The 24,298-nt window shown below is 47.5% G+C and overlaps 1 long non-coding RNA gene across 1 annotated transcript; it reads right to left on the bottom strand.

The window, feature by feature from the left end:
• Positions 1 to 14,098: 14,098 nt before the first annotated feature.
• On the bottom strand, positions 14,099 to 22,332 carry LOC123604467. Its single transcript, XR_006715339.1, has 3 exons — positions 21,997 to 22,332; positions 19,241 to 19,329; positions 14,099 to 16,740 (listed from the first exon to the last, which is right to left on the bottom strand). It is a non-coding gene; the product is annotated as an uncharacterized LOC123604467 (long non-coding RNA).
• Positions 22,333 to 24,298: the final 1,966 nt, after the last annotated feature.

The raw sequence follows: 24,298 nt of genomic DNA, 5'->3' as shown, positions 1-24,298 counted from the left end.
GTTAAGACCTCATTCATTCAGGCTCAGACTTCCTGTCTTAAGTCCTTCCTCTCTTCCAACGGAAAGAGAAAATCACCAAAACACTCCCTGAGCAAAGTCGAGGAGAAACCTAGGAGTCCAACTTGCATAGATTTTTTTGTTAGTCATTTCAGAAATTGATTTTCCTCCAGTGCCCTTCTCTTGCTTGCTATAACCATAGGCCTACACCTCTACTGGCTTAGACCATCAGCTTCAAAATGAAAATTTCACATCCTGTGGAGGTCCCAGTTTGAGAACCCCTGCTTATCTCACCACTTGACTTCTTGCTGATTGAGTTTCAATTAAATTGTAGGATCATTCCCTGCACTGCTATGGACATTTCATATACATTGTCCTTCCCTCTCAGACTATGGGATTTTAGACCTGTAAAAATAAAAACCATAGCCCCTAAACGGTGTCACTTTGGCCAAGTCACAAAACGGAGGATTAAGAACGTAGCCTAACTACAGTTTCAACCTCTGCCATAAACATAGGAATTTTCTCATCAGCACCAATGAGGCAATCTGTAACCTGGTGCTCTCCATCTTTTAAAGGAAAATGAGGTAATCTGCCTTATACGAAGTCTTCTACTCCACCCTTCTAAAGGAAGGTGACCTGGTGTGAAAGAATCCTGTCCTTTCTTTTGCTAATAACTTCCTGCCCCAACCACCTTTTTATAAAACCTTCCATTTTATAGAACAGAACTCCCCTCTGTTTGGTACATGGGATGCTACCCGATTTTGGAATCATGTAATAAAGCCAGTTAGACCTTTAAATATCCTCGGTTGAAGGGTACCTGAGTGGCTCAGTCAATTGAGCATCCGACTTTGGCTCAGGTCATGACCTCATGGCTCCTGAGTTCCAGCCCCAAATTGGGGTTAGTGCTGATAGCTCAGAGCCTGGAGCCTGCTTCAGATTCTGTGTGTGTCCCTCTCTGCCCCTCCCTTGCTCACTCTGTCTCTCTCTCTCTCTCTCAAAAATAAATAAAAACATTTTAAAAAGTGAAATTTCCTCAGTTGAGTTTTATTTAACAGACAAAAAAAGTTATTTTATCATCAGTTTATAGTGAGCACCTTTTGGCAAATGCCCAGCTAAGGCATTGAAGATCAGGAGTTTATGGGTAATGTGTCTCATATTAAAATAACACCTGTACTGTTTATGATTTACTTGATAGTTGTGTTTAAGCGATACTTTTTTACTTTGATACACTTATTTTTATTTTTGAAGTTTATTTATTTTGGAGAGAGAGAGCAAGAGTACACCAGTGGGGAGGGGCAGAGAGAGAGGGGGACAGAGAGAATCCCAAGCAGGCTCCACACTGTCACTGCAGAACCTGATACAGGGCTTGAACTCATGAACCTCAAGATCATGATCTGAGCCAGATCAAAAGTAGGACGCTTAACCTACTGAGCCACCCAGGCGCCACCCCCCCCATACATTTATTTTTCAGAGGAACACATATAAATGGGGGGAAAGACAGTTGTGAAAGGTAGAAAAAAAAAAAACCATAGCTTCAGACAGAAAGAGTTGTACTAATAGAGGAGATTGAAAACATCAGCCCAGGTTCCAAGGGGCAGAGATCGGTGGGCAGGAAGATACTAGGAGCAGGGCAGGGGCAACCAGACCTGGGGTGTATGCAGAGCTGAGGAAGGGAACTCCAACTGGACATCAGGTAGGGCAGGGATAGAGTTGGGCCAGAATGAAGTTTGAAGGATATGGTGGAAGGAAACATGCTGGGAACTGAGACAAAGAAGGACTTGGAGAGGAAGGAGAAGCAGCAGTGGTTTGGGAAAGGGTTGCTGAAAGAGAGGGCAAGATAAAGAGAGATCCAAGAAGGGGTGTGAACAGCATTTTGAGAAGGAATGCTGAGTGATTCCAGTGTCTTTCCAAGGTTGGTAGGGGAACACAGCATTGTCTGTTGGCCTCTGAGGAATGAAGATCATTCAGGCACACCCCCAAATCATATTTGGACCATCAGGTGGCAAGATCTACCCTTCAGAGAACACTGATGCTGAGGGAAGACCAGAGACCGCATGTCCATAACTACACTCTGACAGTAAGACTTTTTTGGCTGGAAAATTTTCCAGGCCCTTAGGGGGCAAGCATATGCCTCTGAAATTCTAATGAGGGCAGGGCAAGGTGAAGATGGGAGTATAAGGCAGGGATAACTGCCTTAAAAGGGAAGAAAGTTTCTCATGCCAGCTGGGACGCGTGGGGGTTACACTGGGGAGGAAGAGATGATGAGACAGGTTTCAGTAAGGCCCCTCCCATTTTACTGGGTTGGTTGGGAGTGAGAGGGCCTGACTATCAAAAGAAAAACAGAACATTCCCCACCCCCACCCCCACCCCCACCTCCACGGTGAAGAAGTGCTCTCATGTGAGTCCAAACCCCAAGAGTGTTGCTGGCAGCATCCAAGGACCAGAGAGACGTGGCCAGGGAGTACATCCTATGTGGCGCTTTTCTAGAATTTGACCTCAAGTCCCAGGACTCAGCAGTGGGGCCAGTGGTAGAAGTTGCTGGAATTTCACCAAGTTTCTTTACAACAGCAGTGAGCCTCCTTCCATCCCTAGAGATAAAGAAAAATGTCTGTGTAGAAGACCCTGACAAAGCATATTTTCTGTAAAAGTTCATTAGCCACAGAAACTACAATGGCTTTTCCACATTTGTGAATTCAGGAGAACCATCTTCTAAGGATGGCAGAGGCAGGCATGATGCAGTGGTTGGGAGCCTGTGCTCTGAGATTTATCCATTTTGTGAACTTGGGCAAGTTACCCATTTTCTCTGAGCCTCAATCTAATCTGTAAAAGGGAGCTAATAACACCTACCTCATAAGAATATCATAAACTTTACGTGAATTCTTGATCAAAAGAAGAATCCAGATTCAAGATTTTTCACAAGGCCATTTTATTTCACCTTTTTTTTTTCCCCTTTTTTAAGTAGGCTCTACTCCCAGTGTGTGGCTTGAGCTCACAACCCTGAGATCAAGAGTCACACGCTCTGTCAACTGGGCCAGCCAGGTGCCCCTTCACAAGGCCATTTTAAAAACCATCATATTTCCCTGTATCCCATTTGTTCACTCAACAATTGGATGCAAAAATATTTCTTTAGATGCCTAATGTGTACTCAATGCTCTGATAGATACTAAAGGAAAGGTGTTCCCTCACCTTGTCCTCCAGGCATCTGCCTCCTGATAGGACAGCAAGATCGCATGAGACCTGGAGGAACCCTGTGAAGTTGAATGGTCAACTAGGTGGTCATGCCCTTCTGTGCCCGCAGCATTCAAGGAGCGGGAGGCCATGCCAGCTACATTGGCCAAGCTGGGATACACAAAAGGCAGGGTGTGGAGCAAAGCCTTGAAAGGCAGGATTTGGAGAAGGGGAGAAAAGAGAGCATTCTTAATCTTGGTCCTGTCATCCAGATGACATGAGCGCCTGGGACAGGGGCTCAGTAAATATTTGCTGAATGAGTGAATCAGTGAATGAATGAATGGCTAAACAACTAAGCAAAGACAACAAAATCACAGAACAGTGGGCACAACTGTAAGACCAGCCTAAGTGGACCAAGGAAATGGTAGAGTTGTGAGAAGTAAGGTAGAGACAGAGCAGATTGTGGAAAAGCCTTGGAGATAGCAGAATCTTCTGGTAGGAACATGGGCTTTGGAGCTGGAGTGACAGGTTGCATTTGGACTCCATCACTTACTGTTCATGTGACTTAAGCAAGTTACTCAACCTCTCTGTGTATCAGTTTCCTCATCTGGGAAAAAATAGGGATAACATTAATAACCATAACGTCATTTTGAGAATTAAATGAAATAATGCATGTGAAACTGTAGCACAGTGCCCAGCATGCAGTAAATGCTCCAAGTGGTTAGCTTTTATTCTTGGTATTAGCTTTATCCGAGGCCAAGAAGAAGAGTATACATTCAATATGAAAACTACAGGGAGCCACTGGAGCTCCTTGAAGCAGGAAATGGGGATGGGATGCAGTCTTTTGTAAAGAATCATTGGACAGCAGAATTCAGGCTGGTCAGAAGGTAAAGGGCAACCACGGCAAAGATGCAGCCGCCAAGGGTAAAGAAGAGCTGACCGAGGACTGGAAACAAGGCTTCCTCAAAAAGAGAAAGCCTGCCGCCAATAGCTCATGGATTTGTGGAAGTTGGAGCCTGGCATGCAGAAGTGCTCAGTAACTCTACGAAACGAACTTCTCTACATGCTGTGCAAGCTGAATGACATCTTTCTAGAGCTCACAGGCTTAATGGCAAATGCTAGTGGGATTCCTCTACGTCAAGAACAAAGAGGTTTTTTTTTAATGTTCATTTATGTTTTCAGAGGGACAGAGAGAGTGTGAGTGGGGGAGGGGCAGAGAGAGAGGGAGAGAGAGCATCCTAAGGAATGCTCATAAACTGTGAGATAATGACCTGAGCCTGCGATCATGACCTGAGCCGAAAGCAAGAGTTGGATGCTTAACCGACTGAGCCACCCAGGCGCCCCAAGTTCAGAGAGTTTTAAAACACTGGAAAAGCCCACTAAGACCTGACCTCTGGTTTATTTCAATGTCTTCCCATTACGGGAGCAGACAAATGAACACATGTGAAAGGAAAGCCAGTGAATGTGGCCAGCACAAGCACAAAATCCAGCACAAGATGACCAGATTCTTTGTGTGTGTGTGTGTGTGTCAGGGTATTAAAGAAATGAGAAAAAAATTATGCTTCTTCTACTGTTTCTTAGCTCACTGCTCTGCCAGAGTCTAATGGAATTTGAGGTCCATGTCAAGGAAAAAGAGGCAAACTCATCAGTTTGCTTCTGGCCATGGATCATGGTTTTTGGTTTTTATCTGAGCAATGGGTCTCACACTTTTGTGCCTCCTTTTCTGACCTACATTTTCAAATTCTAATTTGTTATTCAGGAATATCTCCATTGCAATTGACTAAAATGCTCTTCAAATTGTTTTAAGAAAGAAGGAGAGGGAGGGTGCCTAGGTGGCTCAATTGTTAAAGCATCTGACTCAGATTCGGCTCAGGTCATGATTTCACTGTTCATGAGTTTCAGTCACACTTCCGGTGAGCTCAAGCCCCTCTTCAGGTAAACACGAGCCCTGCTTCTTCTCTATATATCTTTTTCCCTCTCTCTCTCTCTCTCTCTGCCCCTCACTCACTTGCACCTTCTCTCTCTCTCAAAAAAAAAAAAAAAAAAAAAAAAAAAGGAAAGAGATTTTATTTATCGGCTCATGAAACCAAAAATCCAGAGGTAAATCTGAGCTTCGGGTAAAGCTGGATCCAGGCATTCAAACACTGTCACCACTGTCCCAAGGAATCTCCTCTCTTGCTCTGTCTCTCTACATTCTCCAGCAGTGCCTCTGGCAGGGTCAGAATTATATTCTCACAGCAAAAAGTCCCAGCAAGCAAAAAGGATTACCTTTCCCAATAGTCTTTTTTTTTTAATTTTTTTAAAAAGTTTATTTATTTATTTTGAGAGAGAGAGAGCAGGGGAGGGGCAGAGAGCAAAGGAGAGAGAGAATCCCAAGCAGACTCTGTGCTATCAGCACATAGCTAGATGTGGGGCTCCATCTCACGAACTGTGAAATCATGACCTAAGTCGAAACCAAGAGTCAGACTCTTAACCAACTAAGCCACTCAGGTGCCCCTCTTTCCCAATAGTCTTAAGAAAAGCTCCAGTTTGGAGTGTTTTTTTTTTTAATGTTTTTTTATTTATCTTGAGAGTGTGCGTGCAGATGGGGGAGGGCCGGGGGGGGGGAGAGAGAGAGAGAGAGAGAGAGAGAGAGAGAGAGAGAATCCTAAGCAGGCTCCATGCTCAGCACAGAGCCTCATGCTCAATCCCACTACCATGAGATCATGACCTGAGCTGAAATCAAGAGTCAGAGGCTTAACCGACTGCAACCCCCCAGGTGTGCCCCGCCCCCTCCCCCTTCACCCCCCTCCCACACACACACATTGGCGTCTTAGTGTTTGCACTGGCTTTGGGTAACTTGCTTTTTTCTGAATGTGTGGCTGGAGCCAAGACGTGATACCTTGGCTACTTCCATGCTCTCCTCTGGAGCTGGGGGTGGCATTAGCCACCACCCAATTCCACAGTTGAAAGTGTGCAAACAATGGCTTCCCTAGGAAAATTGAAGTTTAGTTACCAAAACTAGGAAGCATGGATGCCAAGCAGACAAAAAACACAGCTGACCCCTACAGGCCACAAATACCCAAGCCACAAGCTTATGAAAGGCTCCTGTAGACAAAAGTAATACAACAGTCCAATAAGCTAACATTGAATTCAGTTGGTAGTCAACCCATCTTCTGTATTTCCGGGAAGGTTGCATCCGATGGGGAGCAAATTCCAGCACTCAGAGGTTTTAGCCTTGTTGAGACATGGCATAGAACCCGCCATTGGTTTTAGCTAAGTGCACTCTCCTCTCTGAAGTATTGTTTCTGAGGAAAGTGCTCCAGGGAGCACTTCATGCTTTAAATGTTGGTACAGTACCTCAAGAAGTTCTCAAGAAGCATCACATAAATGTGTGCATTTTTAATTGTGACTTTTTGGAGCACTGATTCCTCAAGTGACCTGGTATCGGATAATGATCTTAGGATCCCAGTCCTGGAGGAAAACACATTTTTCTCCTAGATGGTGACTCGGGATTACTGCAATAAAGTTCCCATCAATGGCTCTGAAGAAAAGCCCTGAAATATGCCAACCTATGTGTCCATTTGCATTTATACATATAAAATGGACTGCTAATAATAATTTAGGTCATGACATATGAAGCATGAAAACTCAGGGCAACATAAACCCACATATTCATTTAGTGCATTTGCTAAGTGTCCACCGTGTGCCGGGGACTATCCTAAGCTCTGGGGATGCAGGAATAAACAAAACAAATTTAGAGAATGCTTGCATATATGAAGCTTGCGTTTGTAATAGGTGTGTCCATTTGTATACATCTTCCAGTGGCCTCTGTTATTGACAGGAAATAGACACCAACAAACGAACCTGGCAAAGTCTCAGTGAGTACCTCCTCTAGCCTAGACTTTCTGTCTCTGCTCTTCATACCTTAACTGCATTATTCCCTTCTTCCTAGGGATTAAAAACAGGCATCAGAGAGATGCAGACACCTACTCAAGGGGCCATGGAAAGTAAGTGGTAGGGTCAAGACTGAAACTCGTATCTCCATATTTGCCTTTTAACCACTACCCTCACTTAGGGTGTGGATGGGGGGGATGATGGAGAGTGGTGGGGACTATGGCAAACTGGAGAACAACCTCTGTGCAAAGGGAGCCACTATTATGCAGCTCCAGCCACGTGTCACAGGGAAATGTGGCCCACCATAGCTAGGTTTTCTGATTTTTCAAGAGGAGCCAGCAAACAGGATTTTGATGTGAAAACTAATTTTTAAAATACTGTGAAAACCAGAAACAATCTGGGTGTAATTCAGGCCCTGGGTCTGTCCCTCTACTAGAGGTCACACTGTGTCCAGGAGGGTCTCTGGGGAGGTAAGAGTCCAGATAGCAGCTCCAAAACTAAATGTGGGCAGAAAGCTGCAAAAACAGCTGTGATCCTTGCACAAAGTATTTCTCAGGTTGATTTTAGAAGACTAAGGTAGAAAAACGGCGCCTTGTTTACTAAAAAAAAACAAAGTCCTTAATGAAAGGTAAGAGTGAGGAAGCAGCTGGAACATTCCAACCTCCCCCCTCCCCCACCATGTGGAGGAGGTTGGCATAGAACCATCCTGTGGTGGGTTGACAGGCCACGCTTATCTGAAAGGGAAAATTTAACTTCAGGGCGGGCTTCGTGTTACATCTGAGGTCCTAATAATGATCATTATGCTGTCAGCACACAAGACATGGTTCAAAATAATTCTCCTCCTAAAAGTCACGTTCTACTCGCTTCCTGGCCCTTCCTTGCCTCCTCCACCCTGTGGCCTCCCACACTCAGCAAGCCTTTCCTCTTGTCCACCCCATTTGCCAAGGGTTGACAGGCAGGGGACACTGGGAGTTCTCATCACCGGGTGGTCTGGGGCTAGAACAGAGTTGGTGGCAGCTTCTCTTCCTGTCCTGGCTTTTAGGGGGGCGGGAGGGAGCACAGAAGAGCTTCAAACATTTAAAAAACATTTGCACCATCCATAGAGTGAAATTCTCTAAGACAATAGTTTTACTTAAAAAGTGTAAAGGAATTCCCATCCTCCAGATCTTAACAAGATCAGAAAACCTCTGTTTACTACAAGAATTGTTTCAGAGAGGGAGTGAAATCTGGCACATGAAAAATCCCATTTCTGCCCGCTCTCAAGATAGTAACTTTGCAGCCATATGCCATGAGTATTTCATCATAGCCAAACAGTACTGTGGTGCACTGGGGACAGATTTGCTGCTGCCGCCTCCTTCTGTTGCTGGAAGCATGTGGCACTGCCGTGAGAACCTTAGAAGATCAGGCAAGTGCTCCTGGCTGGGACCTCATACCTCTGTCTGTACCATGAGGCTTTTAATCCCAGATCCTCTGGGCCCTGGGAGCCTTTTAAAGTAAAGGCCTAGATGCTTTCTGAACAGGATGAGACAGAGAAAACTTGTACTCTGCCTTGCTCCCTTGCTTGGAAGATCATTTAAGATTAAGGAATGAAGTGACCTGGGGTGCCTGCGTGGCTCAGTCGGTTAAGTGTCCAACTTTGGCTCAGGTCATGATCTCCTGGTTTGTGGGTTTGAGCCCCGTGTGGGGCCCTGTGCTGACAGCTCAGAGCCTGGAGCCTGTTTCAGATTCTTTGTCTCCCCCTGCCCCCCTCTGCCGCTCCCATGCTCACATTCTGTGTCTCTCTCTCTCTCAAAAATAAATATATGTTAAAAAAATTTTTTTTTAAATTAAAGCAAATGAAGTGACTTTTCCCACTTGTGGAGGCGAGGGCAATGCTATGATTAGGAGGGTCCAGAGACCTGTCTTCCAGCCCTGGTTCATCAGCATCCTGGCCTTGGGACCCAGAACAATTTACTAAACCTTTTTAGGTCTCAGTTTTCTCATCTGTAAAATGGAAATAATAACAGGACTGAGCACATCAAGCTGTAGTGAAGGTTGGTGGGTGCACACAGTAAAAGGTGCTCTCTTTGCACAGAACTCACACAGACTTCACCATGGACTCCATGAATCCCTGTCATGCCCTGCCATCCACAACCTAGGAGAGGATACATATGCACACATAGGCTCAGTCTTGGCCTGACCGCTAGTTTCTGAGGCATCTTGGACACATAATCAGGAGTTACACATGATGACCAGGGTCACTGTATTGTAATTCTTTAGTTGCAGCAACGAAGATAACAAGCTACCTTTGATCCCATTACATCCAGAGCCTTCTTTTAGATGTCACCTTTGCCTGAATTTCTGAACTGCTTTGGCCAAAGTCCAGAGGAGAATGTGCTTGTCCTGCCTCCTGCCCCAGGCACCTGGAGAGGCCAAAATGGCAGCTCCGTAGGTATGAAGTCTACCAGCATCAGACTGGGTGTGGCACTTGGCACTTTGTACACATACACATTCCTGGGCTCCATTCTAGACCCACTGCTTCTGACTCACTGGGGCCAGGGCCTAGGCATCTTCAAGTAACGAGCCCTCCGAGGGAGCGGCACACATCAAAGTTAGCATTTAGGACCCTCTGGCGCCTCAAACTGCAGCTCTTTTCCTCAACCTGTTTCTCCTGATCTGTCCTACTTAACCAGATCATCGTCCCCCAGGGAAGCCAGTCCTCAAAGCCAGAAACCAGGAAGTCTCCCAGCTTCAGGACAGGCCCAGTGACCTCGTAGCGGAGTGAGGCCCTTCGCCTTGTACCACCTGCTCCTGTTCAGGCCTTCCCTTGATCTCACTCCAGAAACAGTGGTCTTGCTTTCCAAGCCTGCCCATTCTGGATGTCTTGATCTGATATGTAAACCTGGGGGTGCCTGGGTGGCTCAGACCCTTGATCTCAGCTGAGGCCATGTCATGATCTCACAGTTTGTGGGTTCAAACCCTGTATTGGGCTTTGCACTGATGTGCGGAGCCTGCTTAGGATTCTCTCTCTCCCTCTCTCTCTACCCCCACTCAACTTAAAAAAACGTTTCATAAACTTTTAAAGAAATGTAAACCTGGCCCTAATACTCCCTTACTTAAAATTCTTTAGGGGTTTTCCATCCTCTGCAGGACTCAAAAGCCCCTCTCCCTACAACCTCAGATCTCCTGCCACTTCTATTCCTACAGGGAAAACTCCAACTAAACTTACATTATGCTCAGGTCTTGAATGTTCCATGGGGCTGTGCACCTCTGGATTTCTATGGACACAGTTCCCTCCCCTGCAATATCCTTTCCCCTCTGCTACTCTTCCTTAAACCTCAACTGAAATGTCACCTCCTCTAGGACGCCTTCCCAGATGTTCCCAGGTTCCCAGTTCTGACTACTCCCTCCTTTATTTCTGTACACACCCCAAATATATCACCCATAACCCCGTATTGCTTTTATTTGCTTCTGTGTTTCTACCCCACTAGATCATGTGCATTTTATCCATTTCAAATTCCAAACCTTTATCAGGGCTGATAAAGTCCTTCAGGATCAGGCTCCTGCCCACCTCTCCACCCAGTCTCCTTGCACTCTGCCCCACCCACTTAACCAGTCACACTGGGCTGGGGACTGTGGCCAAGAGCACCAAACTCCTTCCTGATTCTGGGTCTTTATTCCTGAGGTGACCTTTTCCTCAAGTGCCCTCCCCTAGATCTTTCCCTGGGTGTCTCCAGCTTAACATTGAGATCTCTGCTCCAGTATCACCTCCTGAAGAGAACTTCCTTGCCCAGCCATCAGAAGTAGTCTTTCTTCCCCATTTTCTTCTCTTATAATACCATAATATCTTCCCTCTGGAACACTTATCACAAGCGATCACTACTTCGTGTTTACAATCAGCCTTATTGGGGCGTCTGGGTGGCTCAGTCGGTTAAGCGTCCGACTTCAGCCAGGTCACGATCTCGAGGTCCGTGAGTTCGAGCCCCGCATCGGGCTCTGGGCTGATGGCTCGGAGCCTGGAGCCTGTTTCCGATTCTGTGTCTCCCTCTCTCTCTGCCCCTCCCCCGTTCATGCTCTGTCTCTCTCTGTCTCAAAAATACATAAAACGTTAAAAGAAATAAAAATAAAATCAGCCTTATTGAGGTATAGCTTGCATAAACAAAAGGCATCTGTTTAAGTTCACAGTTAGAGGAGTTATGACCCATATCCATATATCCACCACTCTACTTAAGATACAGAGTATTTCCATAACTTGTACAATTTTCCTGATCCCTCTTTCCAGTCAGTATTCTGTACCCACTTATGGCCAGCCCCAGACAACCACTGCTCTACTTCCTGTTCCCATAGCTCCATTTGGCTTGTTCTAGAACGTCATTTAAATGTAATCACAAGGTTATACTCTTCTGTCTGGCTGCTTTCAGTCAGCATAATGTTTTGGAGGTTTAGTCATGTTGTAGCACTTATCAGTATTCGTGTCTTTATTACTGAGTATGAATATTCCACAATATATCTATTGGCCTGTTGATGGACACCCGGGCCATTTCCAGTTTGGGGCTATTATGAATGGGTTAGGGTTAGGGTTAGGGTTAGGGTTAGGGTTAGGGTTGACAATTTGCATGCAAGTCTTTGTGTAGACATCCATTTTTATTACCTTCGGGTAAATAACTACATTGGATATATGATGGAGAACTGTAAGATGGTAAGTGTATGTTTAATTTTATAAGATACCGCCAACCTTTTTTCCAAAGTGTTTTTCCATTTCACACTCTTACCAGCAGTGTGTGAGAATTCCAGTTGCTCCACATCCTTGTCAACACTTATTACCAGTGTTTTCAATTTTAGCCATTCTAATGGGTGTATGGTGTCATCTCATTGTGGTTTTAATTTATATTTCCCTAATGGCTAATAACACTGAACAAATTTTTCAAGTACTTACGAATATTTGTATATCTTCCTTTAAAGCATTTTTAAAAATCTTTTGCCGTATTTTAATTTGGTTGTTTGCTTTCTTTTTATTTACATATTTCTCCGTATGTTGTAGATGCAGATTATTGTCAAAAATATGAACTGCAAAACTCTTTTCCACTCTGTGACATATAATGCTGTCTCTCCTCCCTTTTTTATGATTGGTTCTACCTGTGATCTAAGAAAACTCTGCCTATCCCAAGGTCATGTAGATTTTCACCTCTGCTTTCTTCTGGAAGTTGTATAGTTTTTCTTTGTTAAATCTTTAGTTCTTGGATGTATTTCAGGTATGTTGGGAAGTAAGGATTGAGATCCACTGTTTTCCAGTTGGATATTCCGTTATTCCGGTACCATTTGTTGAAAAATCTATCCCTTCACCTGCAGGTATTTAAATTTTGTTTTCTTTTTCAAATTCTCATTTGTCTCTCCCACTAGACTATAAGCTCCATATATTTGTTTTTTTTTTTTAATTTTTTTTTTTTAACGCTTATTTATTTTTGGGACAGAGAGAGACAGAGCATGAACGGGGGAGGGGCAGAGAGAGAGGGAGACACAGAATCGGAAACAGGCTCCAGGCTCTGAGCCATCAGCCCAGAGCCCGACGTGGGGCTCGAACTCATGGACCGCGAGATCGTGACCTGAGCTGAAGTCGGACGCTTAACCGACTGCGCCACCCAGACGCCCCTCCATATATTTGTTTTAATTTAATCTGGACTCTTTTCCACCCCTGCTACCTCCTTGCAGGTAGAGGAAGCAGAAGAAGGGCTTGCTTGCAAGTCACCTCTAGGGACTTGATTCTAGGGAGCAGTGGAGCATTGCTCTAGGGAGCACCGATTCTAGGAGCAGTGGAGTGGGACAGTGGATGAGAAGGGAAGAAAGCCAGGACATGTGTGCTATGGAGCTGGTCAGTGCTGTGGGCAACCGGGGCTCTGTCCGCTGGGACCTGCTGAGTGCACTTCAAAACTTCCACCGAGTGTCAGAGAAGGGAGCCTCTATCTGCCAACTCCAGCCCCTAACCTCCTCACACTTGCAGGCCCCGGCGCTTGCCGTGGGCAGACGGCAAGAGCTGTGGGGGGCAGCTAAGCCCAGGGGCTTCCACCTGCTCCAAGCTGGTTGCCAGGATGCCAGATGAGTAAAAGGTGGGTCAGAAGGATGAGAAGAGGGTCACCAGAGGTTTCTGATACACGCTCATTCAACAAGTATTTATCGAGTGTCTCCTCTGTGCCAAGCATTGTGTTGAGCAGTGGAGATAGTCATTGAGAGCCAATCCCTGTCCTTATGGGGGAGACAGACAGGAACCAATTCAGTGACTGACATATATTATATCAAGAAGAGGTAAGTGCTATGAAGAAAAATTAAACAGGCTAAGAGAATTATGAAGAGGAGGGTGGGGATATGGCTCATTTTGACTACCAGGAAGTTTCTCAGAGAAGTTGATGTGACAGAGAATGAGCCAGGTGGATACCTGGGCAAAAACATTCTAGGCATATGGAACCACAAGTGAAAAGCCTTGTGGTGGAGAAACATGGGAGGTCAGGTCACTGGGGCTGGAGCAGAGCGAGGGGCAAAGCCTGTAAGATGAGGAAGAGGGTCTGGCAGGCCTTAGATACGAGTTTGAATTTTATTCTGACTCTAATGGGAAGCCACTGGAGGGTTTGCAGAACAGTTATAACTCGGGCTTATGTATGATATAAAAGCTATGTGGGGAGCACCTGGGTGGCTCAGTTGTTTGAACGTCCCACTTCAGCTCAGGTCATGATCTCACGGTTTGTTTGTTCGAGACCCGCATCGGGCTCACTGTTGTCAGTCTGTCAGCACAGAGCATGCTTCAGATCCTCTGTTCTCCTCTTTCTATGTCTCCCCCACTTGCGCTCTCCCCCAAATAAATAAATATTTTAAAAAAAGGTATGTGGGGTGCCTGAGTGGCTCAGTTGGTTAAGCATCTGACTTTAGCTCAGGTCATGATCTCATGGTTGGTGAGTTCAAGCCCCACATTGGGCTCTGTGCTGACAGCTCAGAGCCTGGAGCCTGCTTTGGATTCTGTGTCTCCCTCTCTCTCTGGCCCTCCTCTGCTCATGCTCTGTCTCTCTCTGTCTCTCAAAAATGAATAAATGTTAAAAAAAAGTTTTAAAAAGTTATGTGGGATACCATTACACATATATTAGAATGGCTAGAATTAAAAAGAAAAAAATTAAGTGCTAACAGCTAGTGTTGGCAAGATGCAGAGCAATGGCAACTCTCACACAAGCTGCCGGGAATGCAAAAACGGTGCGGCCAGTTTGCAGAAGAGTTGGCCAGTTCACATAAAGATAAACTTACACTTGACTGTGCAACCGAGTGATGCCGCCGAATGAAATGAACCTTACGTTCACATGCAAAGCTGTACACAAATGTCTGTGACTGTATTTACATAATTGCCAAAATTGGAAATAATTCACATGTCCTTCAACTGGAGGCTATAGTATGGCACATCTGTGTGAGAATACTACTCAGCCATTAAAGCAAATGAACTGTTGATAACACACAAGACAACCTAGAGGGACCTCAAGGGCATTCTGCTTAGTGAAAAAAAGTTCAATCTCAAAAGGTTGCATACTGTGTAATTTCACGTATATAATAGTCTCAAAACAACAAGACTATAGAGTTGGAGAACAGATCGCGGTGACCTGGGGACAGGGAGGCAAGTAGCGAGAGCGGGTACATATAGACAGGCAGCACCAGAGAGTCCTTCTGTGGTGAGGTAGCAGTCCACCCCTTGACTGTGGTGGTGGAGATGCAGATCTGTACACAGGACTTAAGTGCATAGAGCTATGCACACATCCATACACACAAATGAGTGCAGGTTATAAATGGTGAAAATTAATCAGGTCTACAGTCTAATTAGCAATAATGTACCAATGTCAATGTCCTGGTTTGGATATTTTCCAACAGCTCTATATGAGATGCCACCCATTGTAGGAGGCCGTCCAATGGATGGATCTCTTAACTTTCTGCATCTTACTGTAAGTCTATAATGTCTTCAAAACTAAAAATTTAGAAACAAAACTCTGCCAGGTAAAAAGTTACAAAAGACTTTTTTTTTTTTTTTTTTTTAAATAGGGGACATTTGCAAATGGATGGGTAGTAGATGACACTTGGGAATTGTTGTCAACTTCCTTGTATGACATGCTCATCAGATGTCCTCCTTCCTAGGTAATAGATGTTGAGGATTTATTTTAATTTACTTATGTATTTATTTTGAGAGAAAAAGAGAGAGAGAGAGGGCACAAGTAAGTGAGAGGCAGAAAGAAAGAGAATCCCACAAAGGGCAGAGAGAGAGAGAGACAGAGAGACAGAGAGAGGCGGTGCTCACCCAGGGCTCATGTTTTACCTCAAGAGGGTCCTGCCCTCACCCAAAGTGGGGCCTTGAACCCACCTGATGTAGGATGCAAACTCACCAACTGTGAGATCATGACCTGAGCTGAAGTCAGATGCTTAACAATTGAGCCACCCAGGAGCCCTGTGTTGAAGTTCTAGAAGTACTTTCAAACGGTTCAGCCAATATATATGCCTATGTATATACATCATTTTGAAATATGGCAAAAGGGAAACAATTATTGAATCCAGGTGGTGGGTTTATAGGTATTGACTAAATTATTCTTTTAACTTTATATTGGAAAAGTTTTGTAAAAAAAAGTGGAAAGAGGGGCGCATGGGTGGCTCATTCAGTTAAGTCTCTCTCTGACTCTTGATTTCAGCCCAGGTCATGGTCTCTCTCACGGTTCGTGAGTTGGAGCCCTGCATCACGCTCTGTGCTGACAGTGCAGAGCCTGCTTGAGATTCTCTCTGTCCCTCTCTCCTGGCCCCTCCCCTGCTCTCTCTCACTCTTTCTCTCAAAATATAAATAAAATTAGAAATTATAAAAAAGTGGAAAGACAGAAAACAAGGCATGAACAATACGGATAGGTATCAAAACGTCGTGGTCGTCGTGGTAAGTAAGGGAGCCAGATTCAAATGACTACATACTGAAGGATTCGATTTGGGAAAAGTCAAAACTATAAGGATAGCCATCAGATCAGTGGCTGCCAGTGCCTGGGGATGCGGGGGGAGGGGTCGGTCACTAAAGAGCAAGAGGGACATTCAGGACGCGATGAACATATTCTATACCTTGACTGTGATGGTGGTTACATGACTGTGTTTGTCAAAACTCACAGAACTTTACACTAAGAAAAGGGAAATTTTAATATGTGTAAATTATGCCAAAGGAAAAAAAAAGGAGGGTATCATGTGAAAAACCATTAAAAGACAAGCTACTTGAGGGCAAAGATCTTATCTGTCCTACGTTTGCTCACTGTGCTTATAACATACTTGACATCTAATAAGAACCGAGTGCATATTAGCTAGTATGTGTAGTAATTTTTTTTACCCTAATTAAGCCCCTGCGTCACAGGGACCCTGGGCTGTGCAGTGCCATGTGATAAAGGCTGGGCTCAGAGCACCTGCCCGACGGCTGTTCATTGAATGGGTGATTTGGCCTTGTCTTACTTACATGGGATTGATGTTATCCCTGCTGCACCCTCTGGAACAGGGAGGTCCTTCAGTGTCCCATACTCTGGTGTTCTCTGGCTGGAGGGAGCTCTGTGGGCCATCTGAGAGACCGGCAACAGCTCCAGGAAGTGACAACTGGCTGCTCCAACAAAAGCGGAGGTAAAGGAATTTCCCTTTCTCTGGAGACTTGTAAATCAAAACCAAACTTCCTTCTCCACAGACTAGCTCCTTTTAAAAAGAAGGAAGAACTTATAAATTCCCTTTGCAAGCATAAAATGCTAAATAAACATGACACTTCGTTTTCCAACATAATAATAACTACCATTTCGTTTTCTCAGTGCCAGGTCCCTTTATGGGTGCCGCGTTATTCTCACAGCAGCTCAATGTGGTGGCTGTTGTTAGGAGAGCCCATTGCACAGGTGAGATAGCTGAGGCTCAGAGAGGCCAAGGGACTTGCCCTTGGCCACAACCTGGGGTTCTCGGCCAGCTGACCCTGCACTTACTGCCCTACCGTGTGGCCTGTCACAGAGTGCCCTCCCTCTTGAGCCACTAGCCCTACTCCCAGGGGACTGCTTTTATGTGGAGTCACTGTGGGTTCAGCAGCACCTTGTGGGCCATGGAAGTCTCTTCCTCTGGCACAGAATGGGATATTCCCCCTGCAGTGGGGTGAGGGGTTGCATCTAGGTCAAACATGGAAGGCAAGGGGAAGAGTGAGGGTGAGGGAAGGGAAGGGCAGGGAAGAACATGCAGAAAACACCAGATGCTCTTTCTGGCTTAAACACACACACACACACACACACACACACACACACACACAGGCATTAGGGAACACAGATTTTTATCACAGTTTGTTAGAAGGGAGAAGCAGGAGGGGGAGGAGCAGGCTGTAGAGTGAGAAAAGGTTTCTATCTAGACTTCAGATTTGGGTCCGAGGTCTGAGGATACTGACAGGAAAGATGGCAACGATGGTAACAATAATCACTGACCCCGTGCCAGGTGCCGAATTAAACACCTGAGAATGATCTCAGGTAGCTTTTCTATTATTTCCATTCCCATTTACAGATTAGAAAAGTGAGGCCCAGAGAGTACATACACTAAATGATAGACAGATTTGTCATATGAAGTCAGGAAGGACACACATGAAACAACAGTAGTTACCTGAGGAGGGTGCTGAGTGTGACAGAGGGTGAGAACTTTAGCTTTTTACTGCATTGAGTAAGATTTTTTACAATGGGAATGGTATCCATGGATGTGTACTTAAAAACAAAGGGGGGTGGGGTGGGTGGTTCTACAGACTGTGTCCAAGGATCCCATAATTAATTTGGGGCAGGGTCTTTGAGAGGAGAGCCCTCAGTCCTTAACCAACCCGGCAGCACGCTTTTCAACGAGAGCGCGCACGGCTCTGGCTCCCCCACATTCCCCATGGGGCAGAGAGAGGAGGAAAGGACTTCTGAGAGGTGTTGGCTTTCCCTGGGCTTCCTGGGGGGACTGGACCGGTCACGCGTCCGGCCCTTCGGGGAGCCCATTGCTCGCGTTCCAGCCGCGGGGCCCGCCCACTGTCACGGAGTGGACTCCCGGCCAATCAGACCCGGGTGATGCCACGCCGGAGATGAGAGTGGCAGGAAATCAAGGTCAAGGCCCCGGACACAATGGGGCCATTGTCCATCTCCAGTCAGTTGACTCTCAAGCAGCAGTTCCCCATCCACCCTCGCTCCTTCTCCTCTTCCCCGCCCCTTGCCAGGAAGTCACCTAAACCCTCTGCCTCCTTTTCACAGCCGCCGCCCAAGGGAAGCCACAACAATCTGAATCCTACCCTGGACGGAGGAGCTTGGCCACCCCTGCATGGTCTGTTACGTCCACCAGGTGGCGACAGAGCACCACACTTCCGAGGGCGGGGAGGGGAGGGAGGCCGGGCGGGGGGCCAGCCGCTCACTTACTGATGGGGTGTGGGGGACCCTGCCCTTCCCGCTTTATCAAAAAAGCTAAGTGAGGTCATACTTTCCTTCACCTTTTGTTCTGAGGTCACCAAGGTCTGGAAACTCAAGGGCTCTTCTCTCAGCAAATGGCAAAATGGCCGTGGACTGCAGCCCTTTCCTTGATGGAGACGAAAGCTGAGGGAAACATCTACTACGCAAATCACAGCAGGTGCAAATCACAGCAGATGAAACTGACCACCGCTATGGCCTGGATTAACCAATTGGCTGATTGATTAATTATGTTACGGTATAAATGTTATCTCCGAAAGGCCTCCTCCCCTGTCTCAATGATGTCCTCCCATATTGTTCTGCCCCAAAACCAGCTGTAGTTTTTCTTCTTGGCCTGTATCACGGTTTGTAATTGGATACGTATTTTATTCTTTTCCACTAGAATATATGCTCCATGAGAGCAGGGTTTGGGTCTGTTTTGTTCACCAGTGAATCCTTGGCACCTAGTACAGGATCTGGCATACAGCAGGTGTTCAATAAATATGAATGAGTGCCCTATTGAGCCCTGGGTGTGGGACAGGGCTTCACGTTCCAGTCAATTCTGCGTGTGTGAACGTACTTCACGTGTGAATGAATGGGCCCAATGAGCAGGTGGGACCTGCCCCTGACTATCAAATTAGAGAGGCATGCCCTGGAGGCATTTGGAGGTTAAGACTTCTGGCTTCACAATCCCACCTCCACCCCTCACATGCTGGGCAACTTTGCAAACATCACTTAACCTTTCTGAGTTTTAGTTTCCTCACCTGTAAAATGAAGATGAAAACGGCCCCTGTCTTCTGAGGTTGTTAGAGGGATTCTGAGAGATAATCATGGAAGGTGCTTGGTACAGGGCCTGGAACACAGTAAGCACTGGGTGAATATTCAGTAATACTGTTACTGCTGCTGTTGCTGTTGTTGGGGAAGCAACCTTCACAGAGGCCAAAGCCCGAGTGCTCAAGGCAGGTGCCAGACAAGGTGAAGGGTCTGAGGCTGAGAGGGCCGTTCCACTGGTACCTGTCCCTTGTAAGTTCTGGTTTGGTTTCTTTTGTGAACTGGTGCAGGAAGTTGAGGCTGATGGGGGCCCGTCCCTATCTCTGATGGCAGGGCTTATCCTCAGATCAGGGTCAGATCTGCTCGGCTGCAATCACCACTGGGGACACCCTCTTGCTACATCTCTGCCTCCCTGGGGCACTGTGGGTCCAGGCAGGCTCTGGCTTACTGTGCAGAAGTCAGGTGGGTCCAGGCCCTAGGGGCAGTGATGAGCAAAGTTATTTTGTCTCCGCCCTCAAAAAGCACTCAGTCCTGGAGGGGAGGGGAGATGGTGATTAAAGCAACACTTAGTACTGCAATAAGGGGACAGGACAAGGGCCTGGCCTGAGCCATTCCCTCAGGAAGTGACTGGTGGGTTAGGACCTGAAGAATGGGGATAAGGAGCTATCCAAGAAGACCCCTCCCTTAAAGCAGCCCCTTCTGGGGACCGCTCCAATCACCTAGTGGAACATCAGGCCCACCCTGGGCCAAGCACGTGGTTGGGAGGAGTCGATTAAAAACAAATGCACCCCAAGTACACAGGCTCCTCCTGAGAGCCCCTGCCCTTCCCTTGTGTCACCTGGAGACACGCCCACACCAGGTGAGGCCCCCAGCCCATCCCCGAGGAAGGAGGAAGAGCCTTTCAGGGAGGTGGGCAGGAAAGGCCTTCCACAGGGTTCGAGAGGCCTCTGAAGTGGGATGCCGGCAGCCTGCTCACCTGGCTCAGCATGCCTGGCTGCTACAGGGGGGTCTGCAGCCTCTCTGCAAAGTGGGCTGGGGCCGAGCCAGTGGTTCTGAGTGTCCCCACACACCAACCAGCCACCTGCACATCGGGGGAGCTGCGAGCTACCAGCTTTGGCAAATTACTCGACCTAAACCTCGGTCTCCTTGTTTATAACATAGGGGCAATAATAATAGCGCCAACCCTCATAAGGTGGTTTTGAGGATTTAGTAAGTAGACGAACTATCCTGGCACATAGTGGGCACTTAATAAACATTAGCATTACTGTGGTCCGGAGAGGTTAAGTAACTTGCTTAGAGTCTCAGGATTCAAACCCAGGTTCCTTGGACTCCAAAGCCTGTGTTCCTGGGAGGTGAGGGAGGTGGTTTCAGGTGCCCCAGGCAATGTGGGGTAAGAGCAGGAAGCAGTGGGGAGGCAGGGAGAGAACCCCCCCTCCCCCAGGGCGGGGGAGGGGGTGATCACCAGAGCCCTGGCATCCCTTCTTGCCAGCCTGAGCCACAAATCTCTGGTCAACTCTGCCCCCAGGAGTCTGTGGTGCCTGCTCCCTCACCCACTTGGACCTGTTGGGCTTGCCCCCCTCCCTTCTTTCTTTTTCCGGGCCGAGTGCATTAATCTCAACTAACAAAAGTGACCATGGCTACTCTGACGTGTGTGTGACGCCGACACTGGCCAGGCTGTGCCCCGTCAGTGTGCCAAGCTGAGCTCAGGCCCCGTCCCACGTGCCAGAGTGCACTGGCTCTGCCACCAACTCCCCTCTCCATGAAATACCCAAGCAGCCGTCACTTTTGAGACATGAATCAAGTGTGTTATAAGCACAATGAACAAGTCTAGGACAGATAAGATCTTTGCATTACAAGTGTTTGAAATAGCTACAGGGGTTGGGGGTGTTGAGGATGGAGGAGCTGTAGAACATTCTGGAGCCCATCCTGCTCCTTCCCCAGCTCTGGGAGGGTGGGCCAGGCCCTGGGGCAGAACTGGGCTTAAGATGAGCAGGAGATCAGGGGCGCCTTGATGGCTCAGTCTGTAAAGTGTCAGACTTCTGCTCCTGTCATGGTTCATGAGTTTGGGCCCTGCGTTGGGCTCTGTGCTGACAGCTCAGAGCCTAGAGCCTACTTCAGATTCTGCGTCTCCCTCTCTTTTTGCCCTCTTTCAAAAATAAATAAACATTAAAAAAAAAAAATGAGCAGAGGTCAGATGGGCTGCAGAGTGCTGAAGGTATTGCCCAGTAATGCCCTGGGGGTGAGCTGGCGTGGTAGGGCAGGAGCAATGTTGGTCCAGCTTCATCCACCCTCTACAGGCTCCGGAGTCGGTCAGACTGGGTTTGAGTCCTGACACTGTCACTTATAAACCACAAGGCTGTGGGAAGTCACTTAACTCCTCTGAGCCTCAGTTGCCTCATCTGTAAATTGGGGTTAATTAAATGCTCATGTGGTTTGTGAGGATTTAAAAAGACAACGAACGAAGAATGCGCAAGCATAGTGCAGACACCAAGCAAGCCCTCAGTACACAATCTTCTCTGCTGTGGCTGCTGGTACTGTCATTGATGACGGCTCCGAGACAAGGCCACACTGAGTTGCAGAGTTTGGCCAGCCTCCAGATGGGGGTCAGCCAGGTCAGCAAGGGGAGGTTCCCTCCCTGCGCAGTCGGCTGATGACACCAGGTCCTTGGGCCTGTTACAGAAAGCTCAGAGGTTCTGGAAAGGGGAGTCACCCACCCCAAGCTCACCCCCAGCATCCCACCCCTACTTACCTGGCCAACCTGCGAGGTGAGATGGGGACCCCTTCTCCTGAGGGAGCCTAATCTCTCTGTCTTCCTTCTCACTGATTCTCTGTATTTAACTTTTGCCAATGCCACAGACCAGTTCCGGGAGCCAGGGAGAGAGAGGGGAGAAGGTGTGAGCTGAGGGAGGGGTGAGGAGATAGAGGAGGTTCTCCAATGAATAAAGAGGGAAGGAAGGGGGCATCTCTGTCTTTTTAATCTCAGGCAGAAATTGGTGACATTAGGTAGTGTACTTAAGATACCTGTCCCTATACCCCGCCACCCTCCTAGGAAAAGTGCTGCCCTCAAAAGCATGACACTGTTGGGGTGCCTGGCTGGCCCAGTCAGTAGAGCATGTGACTCTTGATCTCAGGGTTGTGAGTTCAAGCCCCACGTTGAGTGTAGAGATTACCTAAAAAAAATAAAGTCTTCTTTTTTTTTTTTTTTTAAAGCATGATACTGTTTAAATTTTTTTTTTTTTTTAACGTTTATTTATTTTTGGGACAGAGAGAGACAGAGCATGAACGGGGGAGGGGCAAAGAGAGAGGGAGACACAGAATCGGAAACAGGCTCCAGGCTCTGAGCCATCAGCCCAGAGCCCGACGCGGGGCTCGAACTCGCAGACCGCGAGATCGTGACCTGGCCGAAGTCGGACGCTTAACCGACTGTGCCACCCAGGCGCCCCAAGCATGATACTGTTAATTAAAGAATGGAAGCTTTCACAATGAAATAAAAATTATTAACTGAAAACAGAGTCTGCAGTCCAGTTGGCCAAACAACACCCCATTTTCAGGGCTGGGGGCTGTTGCTTCCATATCCTAGTGTCTGTCCTCCCTTCCAGTCTCCCCTGAGAGGAGGCCAGGGCTGGGCTGGCGGAGGGCAGCAGTGCTAGCTTGCTCTCAGGTTGAGGCTGAAATCTTGCCTTTGGGCCCTTTCTAGAAATATCAGCCCGAGCAGGGGCCTCCTGAGAACCTGATCGCTCCAAAGTCCTCTTCCTCAGGCAGGATTTTCCAACTCCTCCTACATACAGGTGGGGCCTCTGACTCCATGTCCACCCCGCTCCCCTCCATCCCTACCCAGTTGCCCCAGAATCTGGAGAGGGAAAACTCGGGCCTCCAACCTTCTGAGGGTCTGGAGGAATCTCAGAGGATCTGGGAGCCCCCACTCCAGCCTGGCTGGGCAAGGAGCAGGCAAACTCCCGGGGGGAAATTGGCCCTGGCCTCAGTGCATAGAGCCTCTGGAACTTGCCGATCTGAGCTTTGATTAGGCTGGAATGTTCCCGGTCCGGTTCACAGTGATGTCCACGGGGAGACTGTGGGAGGGTGTCTGGCTGTTCCAGGTTCCTCAGGCTTGGAAACTCACAAGCCCTGCCTTTAGGGTCTGTGATTTCTGGCCTGACCACCCACAGCCCTCTCCTCTGGCCTCTTGCCCCACCTTCTCACCCCCATTTCTCAGCTGCCTCAAAAGGACTTAGGCTTCCTCGTCCCTGCTCATAATGCTCTGCTCTGCCTCTACCACTGGTTATCACTTTTGTCTCTCTAATTTAATTCCTACTCTTTCTTTAGGATCACCTCCCTCCCCCGCCCCCAACCCCAGGAAGCTTGCTGACCTCTCCCTCTCCCAGGCTGGGTTGGCTGGCCGTCCACGTCACCTAGCACTCATGCTGCATCTCCAGAGTAGGTGCCTTGTAACGTATCTGTCCCCTCTCACTACTGCCACCTGTCTGAGGACAGGGCTGGTGCCATTGCTGGGCACACACAGGACTTGCGTGGGGGAAGGTGCTCCCCTGGACTCTGTGAGTGGTAATCAATCTCATTCATGGCTTTAGGAGTTCACAGTTTATTGTGGATGTGCGGGGTGGGAGCGGAAGTGACTCCTGTCTCTTCTCTAAGTCCTGCATTTGAGACCCCCTTTCTCTTTCCTTCAACCCCAGCCTTGTCATAACCTAGTAAGGGCTGTGTGGAGGTGGTGCAGCAGAGAAGTTAACCACAAGGCCACTTGCCAGTTGAAGGACCTTGAGCCGGGTTTCCTCTTCTGTAAAATGGGCAATTATGACACCTTCTTTGTGTCGCTTTAAGGATTGAATATAATAATCCCCAGAAAGAGGCCCTTCCCTCCCCCTGGCTACTCCAGACAAGGGGTGACTCTCATTTCCATAGGTCTGTGATGTCCTCTGGAGAGGGGAGGGAACCCTCTGGTTGCTGGTTGGGTATCCTATTTCCCCCTTGTCCCCACCCTATCCCCTCTGTAGGGCCACGCCTTCCCACAGTGCAGAAGCCAGGGCAGCTCTGGG

Source organism: Leopardus geoffroyi, chromosome A1 (assembly GCF_018350155.1).
Source record: "Leopardus geoffroyi isolate Oge1 chromosome A1, O.geoffroyi_Oge1_pat1.0, whole genome shotgun sequence".
NCBI lineage: Eukaryota > Metazoa > Chordata > Mammalia > Carnivora > Felidae > Leopardus > Leopardus geoffroyi.
The sequence above is the reverse complement of the archived record's forward strand: the minus strand, read 5'-3'. Positions and strand labels throughout refer to the sequence as shown.